The sequence below is a fragment of the Lacerta agilis genome, chromosome 5 (genome assembly GCF_009819535.1).
Source record: "Lacerta agilis isolate rLacAgi1 chromosome 5, rLacAgi1.pri, whole genome shotgun sequence".
In the NCBI taxonomy this organism is placed as follows: domain Eukaryota; kingdom Metazoa; phylum Chordata; class Lepidosauria; order Squamata; family Lacertidae; genus Lacerta; species Lacerta agilis.
In genome coordinates, this window is record NC_046316.1 from 82,920,244 (window position 1) to 82,941,394 (window position 21,151).

Here is a 21,151-nt window from a genome sequence, read left to right on the forward strand (position 1 = left end):
GACAATGTTTTTATTTTACTTAATATATGTAGGGTTTGGTGTCAGCATTGTTTGTGTAGGTTCTCTGTTGTTCGCTTGTGGTCCTTTGGCAGTGAGAGAGGTCGGGGTTGGCGTAGGGTGTGATTGTTCATTTGTGGTTGGCTGTGGTGGTCTTTGGTTTCCTGTGTGAGTGAGGTGTGTGTGTGTGTTTTATCAGGCTAGCCATATTGATTTGTATGCTGTTGGTAGATTTTTGTCATTGTCTTGTTGGGCTGTGTATGTGATGAAGGGGAGCCATACTGGGGTGAAGGTGTCTTCTTCTGTTCATCCCTGTGTCAGTTTCAGCTTACTGGTTAGTTTTTCTAGTAGGGCTGTTTCCCATACTACTTGGTACCATTGGTCCATGCTTACTCCTGACAGGTCTTTCCAGTGTCTGGTTAGGAAGTTTCTGGCTGCTGAGAGTAGATGGGTTATGAGTTCTTTATGGTGTAAGTGGGCATTATTGTCTTGGAAAATGTTTAGTAGGACCAGTTCTGGGGTGATTTCTAGCACTTGCTTGGTTATACCATACCCCTTCAACTGCTCCAATTTTGATTGTTGGGCCTTTTCTGCGGTGACCCCTAACTCTCAGAGCTTTGGCAGATTCACACAGGTGGAAGTGGTCTTACAAAATAGCCTAGCTTAATTCTTTAGTTTGCCCTTTCTGGCTTTCAGAAACCCTTCCCCACCTCAGGAAGAAGGCAGGACTGATTCTAGTTTCAGAAATTGGGGCACAGCTGTCCCCTCACAAATTTATAGTTCCCAGAGTTCCCTGTGGAGTGGGACCAATGGTTAAACCATACTGAGTTCTGAGGGGAATAGGAGTCTCCTAACAACTTGTAGCACCCTTAACCAACTACAGCTCCCAGAATTCTCTGGGGGAAGTATTGACTGTTTAAAGTGGTATCATAGCACTTTAAATGTGTGGTGTGAACGTGGGCTCTCTCTCTCTCTCTCTCTCTCTCTCCGTACACACACACACACACACTCACACAACTCTGAAGTCCAATTCATTCTGGCAGATCTTCAGAAATGCATTTGGCCTCATAATCTCCAGCAGTGCAGTGACAAACTACCAGACATATTCATTTTGTTGTTGATGTTTCAAGTGCTGGTTTTTCCAGGTTCCGTTCCTTTCTCTTTTTATTGTTTAAATACCACAGAGACCTTTCCTTTTGAGCTATTATGGTAGTAATACACACTGTAAGATTATGAACCAAACAACGTCTAGTGCAGCCCTTTTCATCCAGTCACAATCAGAAGCCATTAGAATCAGCTGGCCGTGTTTCCCCCCAAAACATGAGATCGTTTAATGCCACGTATTTGAAATAACATAAAATGCTTAAATGCTTTTGTGGAGTCATCTTTCTGGGGAAGGTAATGCTCTGATGGTATTGTTGCCAGACTAAATGTGAAAATGCCAGCCATTTCTATTTTCTGTCTATATTGAACTAAGGAAGTCATGTTTAAGGATTGCATCCATACAGAATGAAGTCATCTTTATACTCTCTCTCTCTCTCTCTCTCTCTCTCTCTCTCTCTCTCTCTCTCTTTCTCTATAGTTTTTTGACTCCATAGCTTCTTCCTGACTTCTGTCAGAAGTGCAGCACTGTACTTACCAACCGGAATTACACGTTATGAGTAATCTTTGCATTCAAGTCTCTGTGCTTATTATACATGTACAGTGGTGCCCCACCAGACGAAAATAATTCGTTCTACGAGTGTCTTCGTAGAGCGAATTTTTCGTCTAGCGAAGCGGCAATGCAGCGCGGAGGTTTTCATGCCAAAATAATAATAATATTTTTTTTTTGTCTTGCGAGGCAGCCCCATTGACTTTTTCGTCTTGCGGGGCAGCCTTCCACTAGCGAATGCCGTTCGTCTAGCGAGTTTTTCATCTAGCGAGGCATTCGTCTAGCGGGGCACCACTGTAGTTTGCTTTATAAATTGTGTCTTGTGCCCCTTGTTTGTTGCCTATAGAACCATACCTGTCAACATTTCTCATATGACAATAGGGACTTTCTATTTAATACTACTACTACTACTACTACTAATTTATACTGCGTCCATTGGACTGGGTGGCTTTCAACATATATAAAAACATAATCAGACATCAAATATTTTTTTTAAAAAAAACTTCCCTATACAGTGCTGCCTTTAGATGTCATCTCAAGGTTGTATAGTTACTTATCTCCTTGGCTCGGGGTCTGCATAACTCCATACCCTCCAAACATTTCTCTGATGAAAATAGGGATGTCCTAAGGGAAAGTGGGACATTCTGGGAACAGATCGGAAACTGGGACGGGTTCTGTAAATCCAGGGCCGTCCCTGGAAAATGGGAACACTTGGAGGTCTGTAGCAACTCCCTTGTTTTCACATGGAAAAACAGTTTTGGTGTGATGGAACATCCACAAACATTCCTTGAAGTTCTCAGAATGAAATGCCACCACTGGAATGCTGATAAACATTCCAATGATGGAAGTAAAATCGAAAATTCTTTCTAGTAGCACCTTAGAGACCAACTGAGTTTGTTCCTGGTATGAGCTTTCGTGTGCATGCACACTTCTTCATGCACACGAAAGCTCATACCAGGAACAAACTCAGTTGGTCTCTAAGGTGCTACTAGAAAGAATTTTCGATTTTGTTTTGACTATGGCAGACCAACACGGCTACCCACCTGTAAATGATGGAAGTGAAAGGAAACCACTATCTGCCCTGGCATCTTTTTTTGTGACTTGAATAACTGCTGCCCTCCATCTTAGCAATTACATTGGATTCTTGGTTACGTCTCGTGGTTAGTGAGGAGATAGTTTAACTATGAACCCTGGATCGAATGGCCTTGGTTTACCTTAGGGCGGTGTAGCAGCAAAAAGGATCGGGGAGGAGCAAATCAGCAATGTCAAGTGTTAATTGGAATGCTGGATGGTGTAGCAGATATAGCTTCATTCTCTGCCAGCATGAATGGAGATGTCCCTCTATAACTCTATAACAGGGATCGGCAAGGTTTACCTCGCCTGGGCTGGTTCACTCCCGCAGAGATCGCTCCGTGGGCCAGATCGCGTCTGCACAGATGCAATTTTGGGCGTCTGCGCAGATGTAATTTCTGGCACCACAGAAGCAAGTCCCCACTTTGCGCTGTGCTGCTTCAGCGCAGTGTGTGGGGACTCGCTGAGCGGGTGACTAGGTTCAGGGGTGGCTCGTGGGCCATTTAAATGACCCCAATGGGCCACTTGTGGCCCATGGGCTGCAGGTTGCCGACCCCTGCTCTATAACATGCTCAATAGAAATGGTGGGCAAGATGGTTGGCGACTTAATTACTAGTTTTCACATTGGCAAACCCCTAAAAAGCTTGCAAGGAACTCACAGAACGCATTCAGAACAACTGAGTTAATGTTGGATATGCTATGCTGAGCCAAATTCTATGGTGCTCTGTATCTATGAGGGCAATGGGGAGTCTTTTTAGGTCATTGATGAAGCTAAGTGATGGATTTCAGATAGACTTAAAATCCAAGCACTCGAATAATGGTTTTGGTAGCTTGTTATAAAACTTCCCAGTACGGATTTTTGGCTGGGCGTGGGGCAGGGGGAAGGCAGCATATTTAATAGGATGAAATCATATGCCATATAAATAAATATAAATGTATATCACTCATTTGCTGACAAGTGTCTGTAGATGACATTTTACCAATTTTGCAAGAGGCTCCTTGTAAGTAACTGTTAGCTGAAAATCAGGTATTTATGCAATTATGATAATTATATCTGTGCATCTGCTGTGGTATGCTTGTAATTATTTCATTAAAGCGGCAATTATAATTGTAGGTGATAATGATGTATTTGGAGCACATTACAAAAATCCTTATAAACTGGCAGAGGCGAAGTTGGTGCAGCTCTAAAGCCCTGTACATTATTTTAATGGAAATGTCAGGAATTCTTAGCACAGACTATGAACTGCCTTCAAAAATTATATGAAACTCATAAAGCTTATTTTTATCCCCCCTGCCAAAAACATAAACTCCAGACTAACATTTCAGAAGTCATTTTAGGAAGGGGGAAAAAGGATGAACAGTAAATGGAATAAATAATTGGCCATCTACCTCTTGCACACTTTGGTCCAATTCAGACACAAGAAACCATGGTTTGCCACTGTGAGCACAGGGAGGCATGAACCTTGGGCTCACATGTTCCCTCATTAAAGGACCCCTTCTTAGTGCATGATGGGAGATTAGAAGCTTTCAGTTGTGGTTAGAAACAACACACAGTTTACAGTTTTACTCTAACAGGGTTGCTGAAGTAGTGGCCTCTAGATGTAGGTGGACTACAGCTTTCTTCATCTTTGACAATTGGACATGGTGGCTGGGACTGATGAGAAGTCCAACAACATTTGGAGAGTACCATGTTGGCTACCCCAGCACAAACCATAACTTTTTCCTCAAACCAGAACCAAACCATGTGTTTGCATTAGGAACTTGCTTGCCTGTTGCAAGTGCACTTGCTGGTGAACTTCTCCAGGCTCAGGTCCAGAAACAATCTTCAGCTATACAGGCTCAGTTATATATCCCTCAAAAGAGGTTGAAGAATGTTAGAAGCCCATGGATTCTTCTCCACCTTGGGTTTTATTCTGAGCTGGAGAAGACGTCCCACCACTGGCTCACCCTCAGAAAACCGGGGCTGAAGAGGGCATGGGGAGAGAGTCCATCATCACAGGGCAGCCTATTTGACAAAGATTTTCCATGGTGCAGGAAAGTCTTAAACAACTCCTCACCCACAATAATACAACAACAGGACTCAACATGGACACTGGTACCAGAGCCTGCAATAAACCCAGATGCCAACTTTGCTGCCACATAAACCCGGACAACACCATTACTGGTCCCAGCAACATCAAACATACCATCTCAGGACTATTTAATTGCTCATCTTCTAACATTGTGTATGCCATCAAATGCCAACAGTGCCCTTCAACTCTCTATATTGGACAAACAGGCCAAACCCTACGCCAAAGGATAAATGGACATAAATCTGATATCAGTGTGGCGTTCACCCACACTTCGGATTGGCATAGAAGGTGTTAAAAGGGAAAAACCAGTAAGAACCTTGAGGGGGCGGAGTTATGTGGGCTATATAAACCCCTCCCGGGGAAGGAAAGGGGTTCTTTGGTTCTTAGTTCTTTGGTCTGGGGTTCGTTAGTCTTTTGGTTCTTTAGTCTTGTCTTTAGTCTTTAGGCTTGTCTTTGCCTAGGGGGCTTGTTGTGGGTATTTAGAGCCTGGAAGAAGGGTGGCAAGGGAAGGAGTAGGAACAAGGGTGGGAGAAATCGTTGGGCACTGTTGTTAACAAGAACACAACCAAGAAAGTACTGTTTATTCAGAAACCACATGCGTATGTACTAAACTTCAAATAAAACAGTTTTGTTCCAATATTCTCCTTGCCTGAACTGAGTGAAGTAAATACCAGACAAACTGGTTGGTGGCAGCGGTTAATTAATAAAGTGGTGAGTGCAGGTATCAACGGACCGTTAAACGTCTGGGGGACCTGTGCAGGTGGAGCGAACCGCCACAAGTGGTGGCACAGCGGTGGGATCAAAAAGTCCAGTGACTGGAAAGAGAGGAGCAATACACCTGGAAGGGGGAGAGGATAAATCTGGAAAGGATATTATCCCGTCCTAGGGTGTAATTGTGGAGACTCTTGATCACCGTGAGGCTGAGAAAGAATTAAGAACTGGTGATCTCAAAAGTTATTCTGGCAGAAAGGTTTAAGTTGTGGTCGGGGGAAAGTACGCTGGAAAAGGTTAGAGAAAGAACCTTAGGCGTGACTTTGAGACCATAGTCTTGGAGAACCTAGCCCAGAAAACAGAGAGAGAAAAACGTTCTTTTCTTTAATAGACTGTTCGTACTCCTATTTTTAAGAAAATGCCACCCAAAAAGACTAAGAACCCAGTGAGAGAAATCTCTTACGAAAGCTCTGGTGAAGAGAATGGGAATCCTCAGGGGGAGGAAACTAGAGTAGAAGAAATGACTACAACCCCACCCGAGGTAGAGGTTCCACAGTTCTCAGAGGATTTTGAAAAGTGGAAATTAGTACAAGAATATAACTTCAAATTAGAGCTTGAAAAATTAAAAGCTGAGCAGGAAAAAGAAAAATTAAAAGCTGAGCAGGAAAAAGAAAAATTAAAAGCTGAGCAGGAAAAAGAAAAATTAAAAGCTGAGCAGGAAAGGGAAAAATTAGAAGCAGAGAAAGAGGAGCGAATGAGGGAAAAAGAAATGCAGTTTCAATTAGAAATGAGGAGATTGGAACTGACTGCAATAAAAAAGCAGAATAACAGTAACAATATCAATGGGCAAACACTTGTGAAAATAGAGTTAACACGTTTCCCAGAATATAAAGATAGATACCCCACAAGCATTGTAGCAGCTCCAAGGTTAGGAGATGAGATTAATGAAATCCGAGACTATGTGTATGATGGACCCAGATATGGGGGGAGGAATTGGGAGAACAATAAAAATAATACTGAACAACATCGAGGAAAATTTACCTCAGACTCCAATAAGGGAAATTACCCCTCAGAGAAGGGGCCCAATGAAAAGACATCCCTACAATCAGGGAGTGCTGAGGGAAAAGTTAATAAACCCAACAAGACAGATCCTCCTGAAATCTTTTGTGGGAAATGTGGGGAAAAGGGTCATCGGAGGGATGAATGTTGGCAAGGAAAAGAGAAAATAAAAAGTCCCACAACTACAAAGAAGACATTTGGTGTCCAGGCTGTAGAGCAGGGCCCAACTGACTCGGTTGTCGTGGCAACCAACTGGAATACAGTTGAGCAGGGGCCTAAGGAGGTAGCTGAGGCCAAGGTGCTACATTGTAATACAATCCAACATGATGGACACTTATTACAAAGTGCTGGGGAAAACATTTGGGTAGAGGGGAAAAAATACCGTGGGCTGAAGGATATGGGCTCACAAATCACAATCCTTCACCCCGATATAGTAAAATCAGAGGCCATCATTCCCGGGAAGACTATAAGAATAAAGGGAATTTTCAAACCTCCTGAGGTACTACCGATGGCAAAAGTTGCTATTGGATATCAGAGTTGGTCAGGGCAGTGGGAAGTAGCGATCTCTGAAGAGATTTCCACCGCAATTCTTATTGGTTGGGATTTAGTAGAACATGTGCGAAGTGCTTTTATAGTCACCAGAGCACAAGGGAAGTTATTGTTGCCCAGGCCTGAACAAAGTGATACAGTTGCTGAAACCACTAAGGAAGGAGAGCAGCTGGGGGGAAGAGTGTCTATGGAAACAAGAGACGCTACATTATTTCCCCTGACTAATAGTCAAGCCTCAAACTTTGTGGAAAAACAAAAGGAGGATTTAGAATTAAAACCCTATTTTGAGGCGGCAGAGGTAAATAAAAGCTTAACTCCTGAGAGCCCAGAACAATTTAAATTGGACCAAGGCTTATTATATAGAGAAGTTCTTATCAACCCAGCAAGGGGTAGTGGTGGGATACAGCAACAATTGGTGGTTCCGACTGAATATAGGGGCAAGATCCTGCAAAACACACACAGCAGTGTGTTTGGTGCTCACATGGGGATTAATAGCACAAAATACCTGACATTCAGGATGGACAATGAAATCCGTAGTGTCCAACTGAATGTCTCAAAGCCAGTCAAGTCACTAGACTACAGTAGGCATGTTGTTGAAAAAGCTAGTGCAATTGGTAAAGGAGGGTATACCTGCAATGTGACCAGTGACCTATCTGTGAGATCAGTTAGAACAACTAGTCGTATTTATGCTAAACCATTCCGCAGTTGGAAATATAGAAAGAAAAACGTCCTGGAAGTTATAGCTGGCATGGTGTCCCATCAACTTGCTATGAAAGTGAAAGAGTTTCCTACACTAGAGATTGTGTGGTGGGAAGATGGGAACCCTGCTGCGTATGCAACACAAATAAATGTCCAAGATAGACGTGGTTACACAGCGTTAATGTGGCCACCACAGCAAAGGCATAAAAAAGTAGTCTTCAAATTGCTCAAAGTGGGAACTGATAAATCAATACAGACCAAAGATGGACTGACAGCAAGGGAGATTGCTATGAGCAATAAGCAATCAGAGCTTTTTAGCCTACTTTCATTGAGTGATCACGCTTGTATAGAAAGCTTCAGCAAGCTGACTAAAGAAAAGAAGCTATCCATAAACTTATGAAAACAGTTCCCAGTACATTTAAAAGCCAGACAACCAGTTCGTATGCAGCTGTTGAGGACATGGAGATGTGTGTACAAGGCCTCGAGCTTGAACCCTTAACAGAGATCCTGAAGGAGGGAGAAGTTGGTCCAAGAGAGCTTTTGACCCTGAGAAACAAGGATTTTACACAGCTTGGAATCCACAATCGTAACAGATGCATCGAGTGCAGGGATCGGAGGTGGACTGTGTCATACGGCAGAGAAAAGACTGGTGCCAGAGAAAGATTCTTCTTACAGCGTTTAAGGACACTAAGGAGTGTGAAAGTTCCCTTAACATCGTCGCCGATGCCCTATCCAGGAGACCGGAAATGGAAGAAGAAGAGTGAACTACTGAAAATAACCGTAGTAAAATTGTATATATGTTGTTTTGGGGGGTGGACATCCATGAATAATGAGGTATGTTTATGTGTAGCAACTGACAGTTGATCAGGAGGTCACTTGGCAAAGTGAACCCTCCTGAATCAAACTTTCTAAAGGGGGGAGGTATGTGGCGTTCACCCACACTTCGGATTGGCATAGAAGGTGTTAAAAGGGAAAAACCAGTAAGAACCTTGAGGGGGCGGAGTTATGTGGGCTATATAAACCCCTCCCGGGGAAGGAAAGGGGTTCTTTGGTTCTTAGTTCTTTGGTCTGGGGTTCGTTAGTCTTTTGGTTCTTTAGTCTTGTCTTTAGTCTTTAGGCTTGTCTTTGCCTAGGGGGCTTGTTGTGGGTATTTAGAGCCTGGAAGAAGGGTGGCAAGGGAAGGAGTAGGAACAAGGGTGGGAGAAATCGTTGGGCACTGTTGTTAACAAGAACACAACCAAGAAAGTACTGTTTATTCAGAAACCACATGCGTATGTACTAAACTTCAAATAAAACAGTTTTGTTCCAATATTCTCCTTGCCTGAACTGAGTGAAGTAAATACCAGACAAACTGGTTGGTGGCAGCGGTTAATTAATAAAGTGGTGAGTGCAGGTATCAACGGACCGTTAAACGTCTGGGGGACCTGTGCAGGTGGAGCGAACCGCCACAATCAGGAATCACAAGACAGAGAAACCAGTAGGAGAACACTTCAATCTCCCAGGACATTCTATAAAAGATCTCAAAGTAGCTGTCTTAATACAAAGGAATTTCAGAAATAGACTGGAAAGAGAAGTTGCTGAATTGCAACTCATTACCAAACTCAAAACCATGGAGAGACCTCGTCTGAACAAAGACTTTGGATTCTTATCTTATTATACATGACGACAGCTATCTTTAGCCATCTCACCCCTTGCTTTTTCCTTTACGACTAATTGCAGTCGTTAACAGTCATCAACAGGTTTTCCACACCCATCAGCCAATCACCCATTCCCAGCACCCTTCTGAGTAATACCCCTCCTCACTCTCTCACTATATATAAGGGCCTGGTGACTTCTATTTCAGTTTATCTGAAGAAGTGTGCATGCACACGAAAGCTCATACCAAGAACAAACTTAGTTCGTCTCTAAGGTGCTACTGGAAGGATCTTTTTATTTTTTATTTTCTTTTGACTATGGCAGACCAACACGGCTACCTACCTGTAACATGGTGCAGGAGGTGAGCTTTTCTTCTTACAGTTTTATTGAGGGGAAGATGTTCAAACCAGCCAACTAGTGAGCCACAGAAAAATGACTCTCTTGCTTTGCTGGGGGCTGGTTCAGCAATGAACCAAGTTATTATCAATATGCTTGGCTCATTTCTAGTTGAATCTGTGAGCCAAGTGGAGTACATCCATCTCTATTTGTGGCAACCTTTAAATAGATTCTGCCATTTTGGAAATGATGTATTTTGAACAACGACCTCTCCCGGATCCAAACGCAGCCCAGAAGCTTGTCGCTTCGCTTGTGCTTTACACCTCCCTGTTTCTTTGCAATCCCAGGCAGGCAGCAAAACCAGAGGTTTACTGAACCCTTGGATGGCCACCATACAAAATCAGTAGACTGTGTTTGATCTGGATGGGTCGCAAATTGTGCAGCCCTAATACAGGAGAGACAAAACCCCCTTACTGGCTAAAACTTTCAGCTCTACTTAACAAAGGATGATATTCCTATGCACACACCACTTTCATATAGGAAAAATGCACTTACGTGCAGGAAAGTAACTTGATATGATATTGCTAATATTTAAATTGGCTACTTGCACTGCTCCCCCCAAAATAAAGAATCCAGTGAGCAAAATTTAAAAAGATGATAAAAGAATACAAATCTGCAAAAAAAAAAAAAAAAAAAATTTGCATGCGCTAAAAATTTTTTGCATGCGAGAGCCAGTGTGGTGTAGTGGTTAAGAGCGGTAGACTTGTAATCTGGGGAACCGGGTTCGCGTCTCCACTCCTCCGCATGCAGCTGCTGGGTGACCTTGGGCTAGTCACACTTCTCTGAAGTCTCTCAGCCCCACTCACCTCACAGAGTGTTTGTTGTGGGGGAGGAAGGGAAAGGAGAATGTTAGCCGCTTTGAGACTCCTTCGGGTAGTGATAAAGCGGGATATCAAATACAAACTCTTCTTCTTCTTCTAAATGTAGCAGTAGCTAATGAAATTTCAACAGATATGCTGTACATCTTACCATAGTGGGAATAACTTAACTCCCTTGATTTCAGTGGGTCCACTCTCAGCAAGGCTTACCTGGATATCACAAGGTCTCAGCCATGGCCAAGACAGAATTCAAACCCAGGTTTCCATTTTCTCTAGTTCAGCATTTGATGCAAACCCGCCCCCCAAGCACTGCATTCTGATTACTGACTTAACACCCCATACTTTTCACCCGTAAGTATGCTGACTTGTGCTGGGGTGTTGTCTCATTTCCCACCTTGGCAACCACAGATGTGGAACAACTCATAGAGGTGGGAACAAAATCGAAAATTCTTTCTAGTAGCACCTTAGAGACCAACTGAGTTTGTTCCTGGTATGAGCTTTCGTGTGCATGCACACTTCTTCAGATACCTTCTTCAGTGTTGAAGGGCACTGTTGGTATCTGAAGAAGTGTGCATGCACACGAAAGCTCATACCAGGAACAAACTCAGTTGGTCTCTAAGGTGCTACTAGAAAGAATTTTCGATTTTGTTTTGACTATGGCAGACCAACACGGCTACCCACCTGTTCATAGAGGTGGGGAAATTGACAAACGTGATGGAATCACAACACTGGAAAGGATTCCTGCAAGGGCAAAATAATGAAAGACGGGGCAATATTTTGGGTTGCTTTCCCATGTTGGTGGTTATGGGGAATCCTGCCCTCAGCTAAACCAGTTTTACACAGTAGTTATAATATTATACAATTATATATTCTTATGGAAGAAATATAAACAAGCAAGCTGTTGCACTGCCACAAGTGTTCCTGCCCATGCTCCCACCCCAAATGTATATTTTATTGATTTTCCTTAGCTCAGGTTAAGACTGAAGTGACAAAGTGTTTCAATTTCCAGAGTTGCCCTGGAGGACTGAGACAATTTACAATCATTTCTGCAGTAAAATTGCTACCTCGTGATATTGACCAACGCAATTGCATGTAGCCTTGGTGAGCAAATATGAGAGTATAAATATTTGCCTTTCTATTTGTTTTTTAAATGAAATGTATTACCTTATTAATGTCATTGCCAAGCCTTATTTCAACTCTGCTGGATGAAGAAGGTGATTTGGAAGTACCGCTTTCTTGCTAATTTGTTTATGTGCTAAGGATGGAATCTGTCAATGGCTAGACAGCTGCTCCCTCCATTGCCTGCCAGCCACCAATGTAGGGATCTGATTTTCATCAGGTTCTCGGCTTACCTGGGAGATGGATGGTACAGTTGATCCAGACCAGGAAAGGGGAACCTGGACTTCTCCTTGTGTTGGTGCCTGATCAACATTTCTCCTGTGTTTTTGGACTGTTCTCCATCAATTAACGAGGAAAGAAATTGTACTGAAAACATTAATAAGGGAAGAGAAAATACCAGATAAATTCTCATGGGTCGAGAGGGCAGAAAAATTGAAATCACTCCACATTTAAAGGTGAATCTGCCCACTGGTCCAAAAATTCTCTGGACTTCCAGTTGAGATCCAGCCTACCCTTTTACTCCAGGATTCTAACCCAACAGTAACCTTGCAAGTGGCAAGGTATCTGACTTCGGTTCTGAACCATAAGAGGTGAAATGGCCTATTACAGGATTCCTAATGGTTCTTTTCTACCCCTTTTGGGCCTATAACTCCTGATCGTATCATAGGTTGAATTTATATTTATTTCTCCTGATTGTAAATATTTTATGATATTATTTCTATTTTAATGTAATTATTTTAGCTGTTTTTGCATGGATTGTAAGGCAGGTATGATTTGCGTGTCTATTTATATATGAGCTTATAGCTGCAATAAAGTTTTATTATTATATATAAAGGTGAATCTGGCTAATTCACAGTGTCCAAAAACGACACACGAATCAAAACGTAACTGTCCTTTGAAATTTGCCACTCCCTGAATTTTGCAATGCAGCTCTCCGACGAAGTAATATGAGCAGAAATTCATGTGTATATAAAAATATGAATATAAAAGTGTATAAAAATGACTAAATGGGTGAAATTGAGATGTATTCTATTGGGAAAAACTGCTCCTGCAAAGATGCATACAATAGGCAAAATTGCAATTGTATTAGGTGCAATTTGCAGGTGAATTTTTGTGAGGGCTTTAACAAATAATCATAAATATGCAGAAACGTGGTGAACTGATCTTATGACTGGAAAAATCAAGAAACCAAAAGAAACCCAAATGGAGAGAGTCACCCATTCCTAGTTCAAGTTTATTTAATCTTCTAATATTACTCAACGGTGGCTGACTGGTGTACATGATGAGAGTTGGCAGATGATTTCAATCCCACCACCCCATCAATCTAGTCCTCGGACAGAATGTAAATCTGCAGCTTAATCTGCAGATCTACAAACCTTTCCAAGGGATCATTCAACCATGGTACTTAGGAGGTATGACAAGGACTGTGTCGCATTTCCCCCCTTTGCTTTTAAGAGTGTTAAGCGAGCAGCTTCAAAATATGGTGCCTTTGCTTGTCAGGGTGCAAATGCTTTTAAAAAGGGCCACAGGAAGCCACTGTCTGTTGCTTCCTGTGCAACTCTATGCGCAAAGGCTCATTTTACATACAAGAAAGCGGCTGCCCCTCTTGAGAGAATAACAGCACAATCCTGGGTATAAGAATGCATGGATATGGAATATGTTTGCAGCCTGCAGGTGCAAGACTGAAACATGTTTATAGGGAAATAACACTCAGTAGAGGATGGCAAGGTGAGACAGTGATGCACACCTGACCTCCAGCTGGTTGCATCAATGCTGCTCAGCAAGGGATACAGGGAGGAGGAGTGAGACAGTGGGGGCATCAAATTGTCTCCACCAGCACATGTGCACCTTGCCACCACCTTACCTCCCTCTCTGCTTCCTGGGAAGCAGCAGCGATCAGAGGTCAGGTGAGTCCCACTGCCCCACCATGCCTTTCCACTATTGGTAACACCCATTAAGTTTGCTCTTCTTTAACTCTGGGCAAACCTTAGGATTGGGCTGTGTCTGCAAATGCAAAATAATATCTATGGAACATTTCTGGTGTGTTGACTATCCTAAGAGGAGGATGCACTTGAAAAATTGCAGGGATGGTTTTGTGTGCGCTCCCTGATAGCCACCAGGAAGGCAAAATGAGGACCACATGACAAGACCACACTCAGGTCTGTGAGGGTTCCTTGCTGCCTTAGAGTGTATTATTAAATCACTTTGGCATCCCGAGTTGCCAGTAGTGTTAGTGCAAGCATCCAAAAATAACCAATGAATTGCTTTCCTCAAAACTCCAGAGAGATGGGATGTCTGCCAAGGAAGCATGATAAAACAAAGGACCATAAATAAATTAAAGTCACTAACCTACTGTAAATGTTTTCACTGCATTTGCTTGTTCCTCTCTTACGGTTTTAGCTTCCTTGTCCAACCCGACAGGCTTTGCGGTGTTTTTAATCTTGCTTCTTTTCTGTTTATCTGCATTTCCATGCCGTTTTTTTCCTTCAACACATGGATAAGTCCTCGTCACAGTTACTTAGGTTTTAACCAGAGAATAGTAGGAAGGATAGTCGATGGTCACGGAAATCTACTCCTCTCCCAAGCTTTCTGGCACCTTAGAGCCGGGGCAGACGTTGTTGTTGTTGTGACGTTGTTGTTGTTGTTGTTGCTGCTACACAGCTATGAGTGATTGCCAAAGATGATGATGATGATGATGATGATGATCATCATCATCATCATCATCAATATGCTGCCCATCTGATTTGGGTTGCCCCAGCCACTCTGGCTGGTTTCCAACAATTATGAAACCACAGTAAAACATCAAACATTTAAAGCTTCCCTATACAGGGCTTCCTTCAGATGTCTTCTAAAAGCCAGATAGTTGTTTATTTCTTTGGCATCTGGCAGGAGGGCATTCCACGGGGTGGGTGCCACTACCGAGAAGGCCCTCTGAGTCCCATGTGGCCTCTCTGCTTGCTGACCTCTGGTGCAGTGGTAGACTCTGGCCACATTGCATAGCATATGTTTAAAGCATTATGCCCCTTTAAACAGTCATGGCTTCCCCCAAAGAATCATGGATTTCTGTAGTTTGTTGAGGGCGCTGAGTTGTTAGGAGATCCCTTATTCCCTTCACAGGGCTCCAATTTCCAGAGCAGTTTAATAATTCCCATTTTATCCTCACAACATCCCTGAGAGGTTGGTTAGGCTGAGAGATGATGACTAGCCCAAGCTCACCCAGGCTGGATCTAGACAGATCAAAGAAACATTTCAGTTAAATGCATTTCAAACTTTGTATGAGAGATCGGGTTGGCAAAAATGGAACTCCACAGTGCCATCTGGTGTCACAGTGTTAAAATGCATAAACAACGCATATAGAGCCTTCTTTTTTTTTTGCCAATGTAGCCGAGTCCCCAGTGAGCTTTATGGCAAAGGTGTGTGTGTGTGGGGGGGTGATGAATAGTACATGCAACTCTGCTCCTTTGGTCCATGCAATTATAATTGGCTGGAGGAGACACCTGAATTGGAAAAGTTGCAAGTGCTCAGGGTTCCATGGAACTCTAGAAGTTTGAAATGCAAGTCGGAGTGTAAATGCCCCCCGTCCCAAGTGCACATTTACACAAATACATACGCCTGTACACGAAAGTGCATCCTTGCATTGCTGAGCCTGTCACTTCACACATTACAGGATGCAATATATATTTTCAACTCTTGGTTATGGAGCAGTTATGCTGTCCTAGCACAAGCCTCCTTTTTGCTTTCAAATTGCAGAAGAGGGCTATGGCAGAATAAATGAGCACAGCCCTGGAGATCCTTAAACAACCACATATATATGGTTATACAGTGGTACCTTGACTTACGAGTGACTCGACTTCTGTATTTTTCGACTTCCGAATGACCTCCAGAAGCGAAAAAATGGCCACCGCTTCCGAAATTTTCGACTTGCGAAGGGAAAGCAGCGGCACGATACCTCGACTTGCGAAAATCTGAATGCGCTTTTTCCGACTTCCGAATTTTTTCCCCATTCCAAGATGGCGCCTTCGACTTACAAAGATTTCGGTTTACGAGCGCACCTTCGGAACGGATTAATTTCATAAGTCGAGGTACCACTGTATATAAATGAGTGTTAGCAGCACATCCCTGAGATGTTGGTGTGCTGGGCATGCAGTTGCCCTGCTGTGTTAGCATTTAACAGCAGCTCAGAGGAAAGTGCTGATCAGATTAGGACCAGGCTCCAGCTGCCTCTGGTACTTGACTCTGTATGAGTTCCTTTCTTCTTCTTCTTCTTCTTCTAAAAAGCTGCAATGTTTCAATTTGAGAAACTGGACAAGGCTGAAGAAAGTTCAGATAAACAACAGGGATCAGAAAGAACTGGATTTGCTTTGCCTGGCAAAGGGCAAGATGGCACCTCTTATGTACAGAAGCTGGGCAGATTGGCAATTGATTCTTGTTGAGTGTCATGAACCGGCAGGGCAACAAGGAGGAAGAAGAGGTTCCAGGCGAGGGGTGTAGTGGGGACTGGGACACTCCGGGGCTGGGGAAGGAGAGGTTATTATACTTAAGGGGTGACGGAGCATGGTGGGTTGATGGGGGTCAGTTCACAGCGAGCCCTGTCTCCATGATTACAGCAGGCTCTGAAGCATAGGGAGAAGCAGGTGAGGCGCTCTAGGAGGCCAAGGCAGGCAAGGTCCCACAGCCCAGCTCACTAGCTCTGGGAGGGTGTGTGTGATTCCTCAGCTGCAGTAGGCATGGAGCAGGTGAGGGTCACATGACTCATCAGGCCAAGATGCTGCAATCAGCTTGCATAGTATAAAAGGGCAGCAGAAGTGAGGGTCTGTGTCTGTTCAACTGCCCATGTTGATGGATCTTAGCTTGGATACCGCAGGATCTCTGTGGACATTTGGATGAATGCTGGACTGGGGACTTGGCATACTGACTTGCCACCAGGTAAGCCAGGGGTTCAGGATACTGAAGGCAGCAGCCTAGGCTAGGATCTCCTACAGAGGGGAATAATGAGGGAAGGGGACGGCTGCTGCTTATTGGGGCCCATAGGTTCAAATACTGTCATCCAAGCTGCTTAACATCTATATGAAGCTAGTCATTGGGGGATTTGCTAACAACACCTAGCACTATCTCCCTGTTCCATCTGCATTAGGAGGGGCTGTGCAGGTTTGCTTCTGGAGGTGATAATGGGCTGGATGTGGGCTAGTAAATTGAAGCTGAATGCATAGAAGGTGGAAGCACAGTAGATGGGCAGTCCCTATGCAGGGCCATCTTAATCACATCTGGTGCCGTGGCGCAACGATCCCTCCGGCACCCCCTGTGCCCAGGGGAGTAGTGGGGGGGCAGCGGGCACCGATGATGCAGAGGAGGCCCCTTGGGAGCACTCCCACCACCGTTGCTCCCACTGCTGCCTCAGAAGACAGCTGAGGGTATTCCCACAGCCAAGGCAGAGGAGGTGGAGGTGGCCTGTCTTCATCCTCAGCCACCGCCTCAGAGTCGAGGAGCGGCTCCTTGTCCACCATAGCCTGTGCTGCCGCCACATGCTTGTGTGAGCTGCCCGTCCGGATGCTGGTTCCCGTGGCAGAATTCTCCAAGGCGCTGTGCGGGGAGGGAGGGCTGCCTCGGGGCTCCCCGCGCATGACAGGAGGTAAAAGCGGCCGGCTTCCTGCCCTCCCAGAAGGAGGAGAAGGAGCAGGAGCAGCAGCAGCAGCAGTGCCACTGACGCGCCTGCCCACCCGCCCACAGAGGGGAGGCGGGCTGAGGAGGGTAGGAAAGAAAGAGGTGTGCGCCAATCAGGGAGAGGAGGTGGCGGCAGCAGAGCCATAGGGCTCAGTGGCTCATTGCACCCCGCCAACCATCTGGTGGCATGAGAGAAAGGGGAAGCCACCAGCAAAGCCGCGCAGCTCCCCCACTCGCTGGGGCGCCCCTGAGAGGCCGGCGCCCTGGTGCAACGAGCCCCTAAGCCCTATGGGAAAGACGCCTCTGTCCCTATGTATGGAAGTTGGCAGAGTGGCCCATTCATGATGGAGCCCTACCAGTCTTGAAGGTGCAGGAGGATGCTCCTTGATGGATGGTCCTTGAACCAGAACCATCACTTGAGACTCAGGTGGCCTTGGTGGCTAGCAGTGCCAATACGCATCTTCCACAGATGCCTTAGCTATTCCTAGATAGGGATAGCCTGCAATGGTCACTCATGTTCTGGCAAGCTCCGGGTTGGACTACTGTAATGAGGTCTATGTGGGGCTGCCCTTGAAGACAGCTCACAAATTATAACCAGTCGAAAATGTGGCAGACAGGGTGCAAATGGAAGCAGCAGGCTGATCTCCTGTAACTCCCTATTTAAAGACAACTTCACAGGTTGCCTGCTGTTTTCCAGGCATTTAAACCCTGAGCAGCCTGGTTTCCTAATACCCAAGAAAGTATTTCTTGCACCAGCCTGTCCATATATTAAGATCAGTGGATGAAGCCCAACTTGTCATCCCTGTGTAGAATAAAGTGCATTAGGGGCTGTTCAAACGTCTTTTCAGTGACAGTTTCATATCTGAAGAGCATCTCTTCCAGCAGGCTTTTGGATGAGGGAAACTATGGTTTTCTAAAACTTACGAATAGTTCAATGCTGCTACTTTTTATCATGAGTTGTGTGGAAATAACAGTTTTAAATCTTGTGTGCTGACCTGGTTACTCTGTTGTGGCAAAGGGCGGTGTTTGAATTTCTTAATAAATAGTTACTTCAGGCTCCTTTCGGCATGAACATTAGTTTGCTGAGTCGTTGGGAGAAAAATTGCAACGGAGAAGCCTCCTTTGGATTTGACATAGAGCAGATTTTGCTGTCTACAGTTTTCTGAGCATGCCTAGCCGAAAGAAGTTGGGGAAGGAGGAGGACAGTTGAATTTATTTATTTATACAAGGACCAATGGCTTGATGAGGCAGCTTTCTACATTCATAAATGCTACAACTAACTAACTAACTAATTAATAAATAGCAAGTTACCCATGCAAGAGAACTTTCTACTGAAGCTGATAACACCCTGCTGCTATATATATGTGTGTGTGTGTGTAGCAAGAAATGCCCGGTGTACATGTGCTATATAAAATTGTTTCTATGGAAATGCCCTGAGCTCAATCAGTCTTGAACAGGAGGATATTTTGAAGAACAATTAGCTGGAGCTTTAAAAAAAATAAATCCACGGGGATGACACAAGAAAGTTGGGGTGCATTTCAGCCGAATGTGTTCCGAAGCAGATAACACTTCACACTGTATCCAACTTTGTGACAGGGAGTTTCCTTTTCATTTATTTCTTACAAACATGCTTCACCCACCCCACCCCTTCCACCCCAGCAATTGTTTGTTCTTTTTCTCCTCAAAGCAAGATGAAATTTGCATTTATTTTAGGTTGGTATTTGTGATGTACTAGAATGTCACAAATTAGATGGGCGTAGAAGGGGAAAAAAATGTTGACTGGTCCAATTTGTCATGTGTACTTAGGCATTTATTCAGAAGCACCAAGGCTATATAGGAGCCGCCCTCTGTCTCCTTTTGTGTGCCATCACTCCTAACATACTTAGCCCATTTACGCCAGAATCACCTGTTTGTCAGGACTTGCAAGGTGCTGTGCACAGAGCTGTGTAGGCGTCGCTGACCACATATCATCCAACTGTCCCTATCTTCCTGGGACATTCCTGGAATTACAGAAGCCACCCCAGCTTCTGATTTGATCCTGGAATGTCCCAGGGATGAGTTGGCTCTCGGACTTACAGTGCTAAGCTCATCCCTCGGACATTTGGTTCCAAGACAGGCATAGGCAAACTCGGCACTCCAGATGTTTTGGGACTACAACTCCCATCATCCCTAGCTAACAGGAGCAGTGGTCAGGGATGATGGGAATTGTAGTCTCAAAAATCTGGAGGGCTGAGTTTGCCTATGCCTGTTCTAAGTTTTGTGTCTTTGGGGGTATTTCCCTCCCAAGGGCTGCATTTACTTCTGGGTTGGCCACATGCCAGTGCTGGGCGGGGCAAGAGGCAAAAGTGGGTGGAGCAATTGATGCAAATTTTACCTTTGTGTGCATTTGACACACACTCGCCCGCCCCTCTCTGCCCTCCATCCCAAGAAGCGGGAGGAATTGCCAGAGTTTAAGGACACATTTCAGCCTTAACAAATAAACTCAAAAGAAGATGCAAATCTGGTCGGTGGTGTGCCTGGGAAGGGAGTGCGGGAAGAGTCCCAGAGGCCAGATAGAGAGGCTTGTGGGGCTGCAATTGGCCCCTAGGCCTGAGGTTCCCCACCTCTGCTTTAGAGCTTACAGTTGACAACATTGCAACTGGCTTGGTCTGCAGCAATTAGCAGTCATCTGCATTTATCTCTGAGCCACAAAAATTGCCGAACACCTTCTAATTGCTGTCACTCAGGCCGCAGCTGCAGGAGCCTAGTGAAATGTTGCCAACTCTTTTTTTCTGTGAAGGCTCCCATGCCTTTAACAGCTGTTACCGACAACCTATTTTAAAAGCACATCTTTCCCCATTGTTGTGGTTTCTTGCTGGGACAAGCCGCGCTGGTTTAATTTCTGCCTAAAATGCAACTCTTTTACAGGATCCCTACCAGAAAAGAAAAATGCTGGGGCAAAAGAGGTGGGCAACATACTCAAACGCTTGCATCGATATATATATATTTTCCCTGCCCGTTCCCACTGGTCATGCCATGAGAATGCTCCTGAAAATAGGCCCTTGGCACCAAATAAATACGTTTGGGATTGAAGTGATTACCTCAGTGGAAAGTTGACTCCTGCCTAGACATATATTTATGTTCTTGTGTTGAGTACATCAGTAAACACACTTTAATCCCAGTAATCTAAGCTCTTTAGAAAACAGGAAAATTGTCCAAAATTGCAGGACTTCAGTGCTGCGAGCATCTGGTCGCTCACCACATTTGCATACAGAGCAACGAAATGCACAACACAAGTTCAAACTCATTTGGCCTCGGGCGCAAACACGGTTGATGCTTTAATGCTGACATCACTTATCAGAACACTTAGCAGCTGATCAGCAGAGTTGGAATCTAACAGCTGATCTGCGCTATCGGTGCCCGTTTAGTATCTAGTAGCTGCACCACATCCATCCTTCACTTGATTGAAGCCTAACAGCTGTTAAAGAGCAAAAAACAAAACAAAACAAAAACAAACTAACCAAAGGGTTATCTTGTGCCTCTGGGTATCCTTAAACAGGGTGATATGTGATGTTAGGATAATAATGTGCAAAATAGCTAAGCCATAGTTCGCTGGTTTGTTTTGGTACGTCTCAGGTTTTATCTTGTCCTCTCCTGGAGGTTCACAGTAGCTATATAGTAATTTTCTTTTACTATTTGTTTAGTTCCGCCAGTGTGTACAAGACAGAAGTGGA

The 21,151-nt window shown here is 44.3% G+C and overlaps 1 protein-coding gene across 6 annotated transcripts in view; it reads left to right on the top strand.

Annotated features, from left to right (window-relative positions):
- The window catches only part of NLGN1 (neuroligin 1), a 609,345-nt gene that overhangs the window by 168,600 nt on the left and 419,594 nt on the right, over window positions 1-21,151 (top strand). The gene's annotated exons all lie outside the window — the stretch shown is intronic.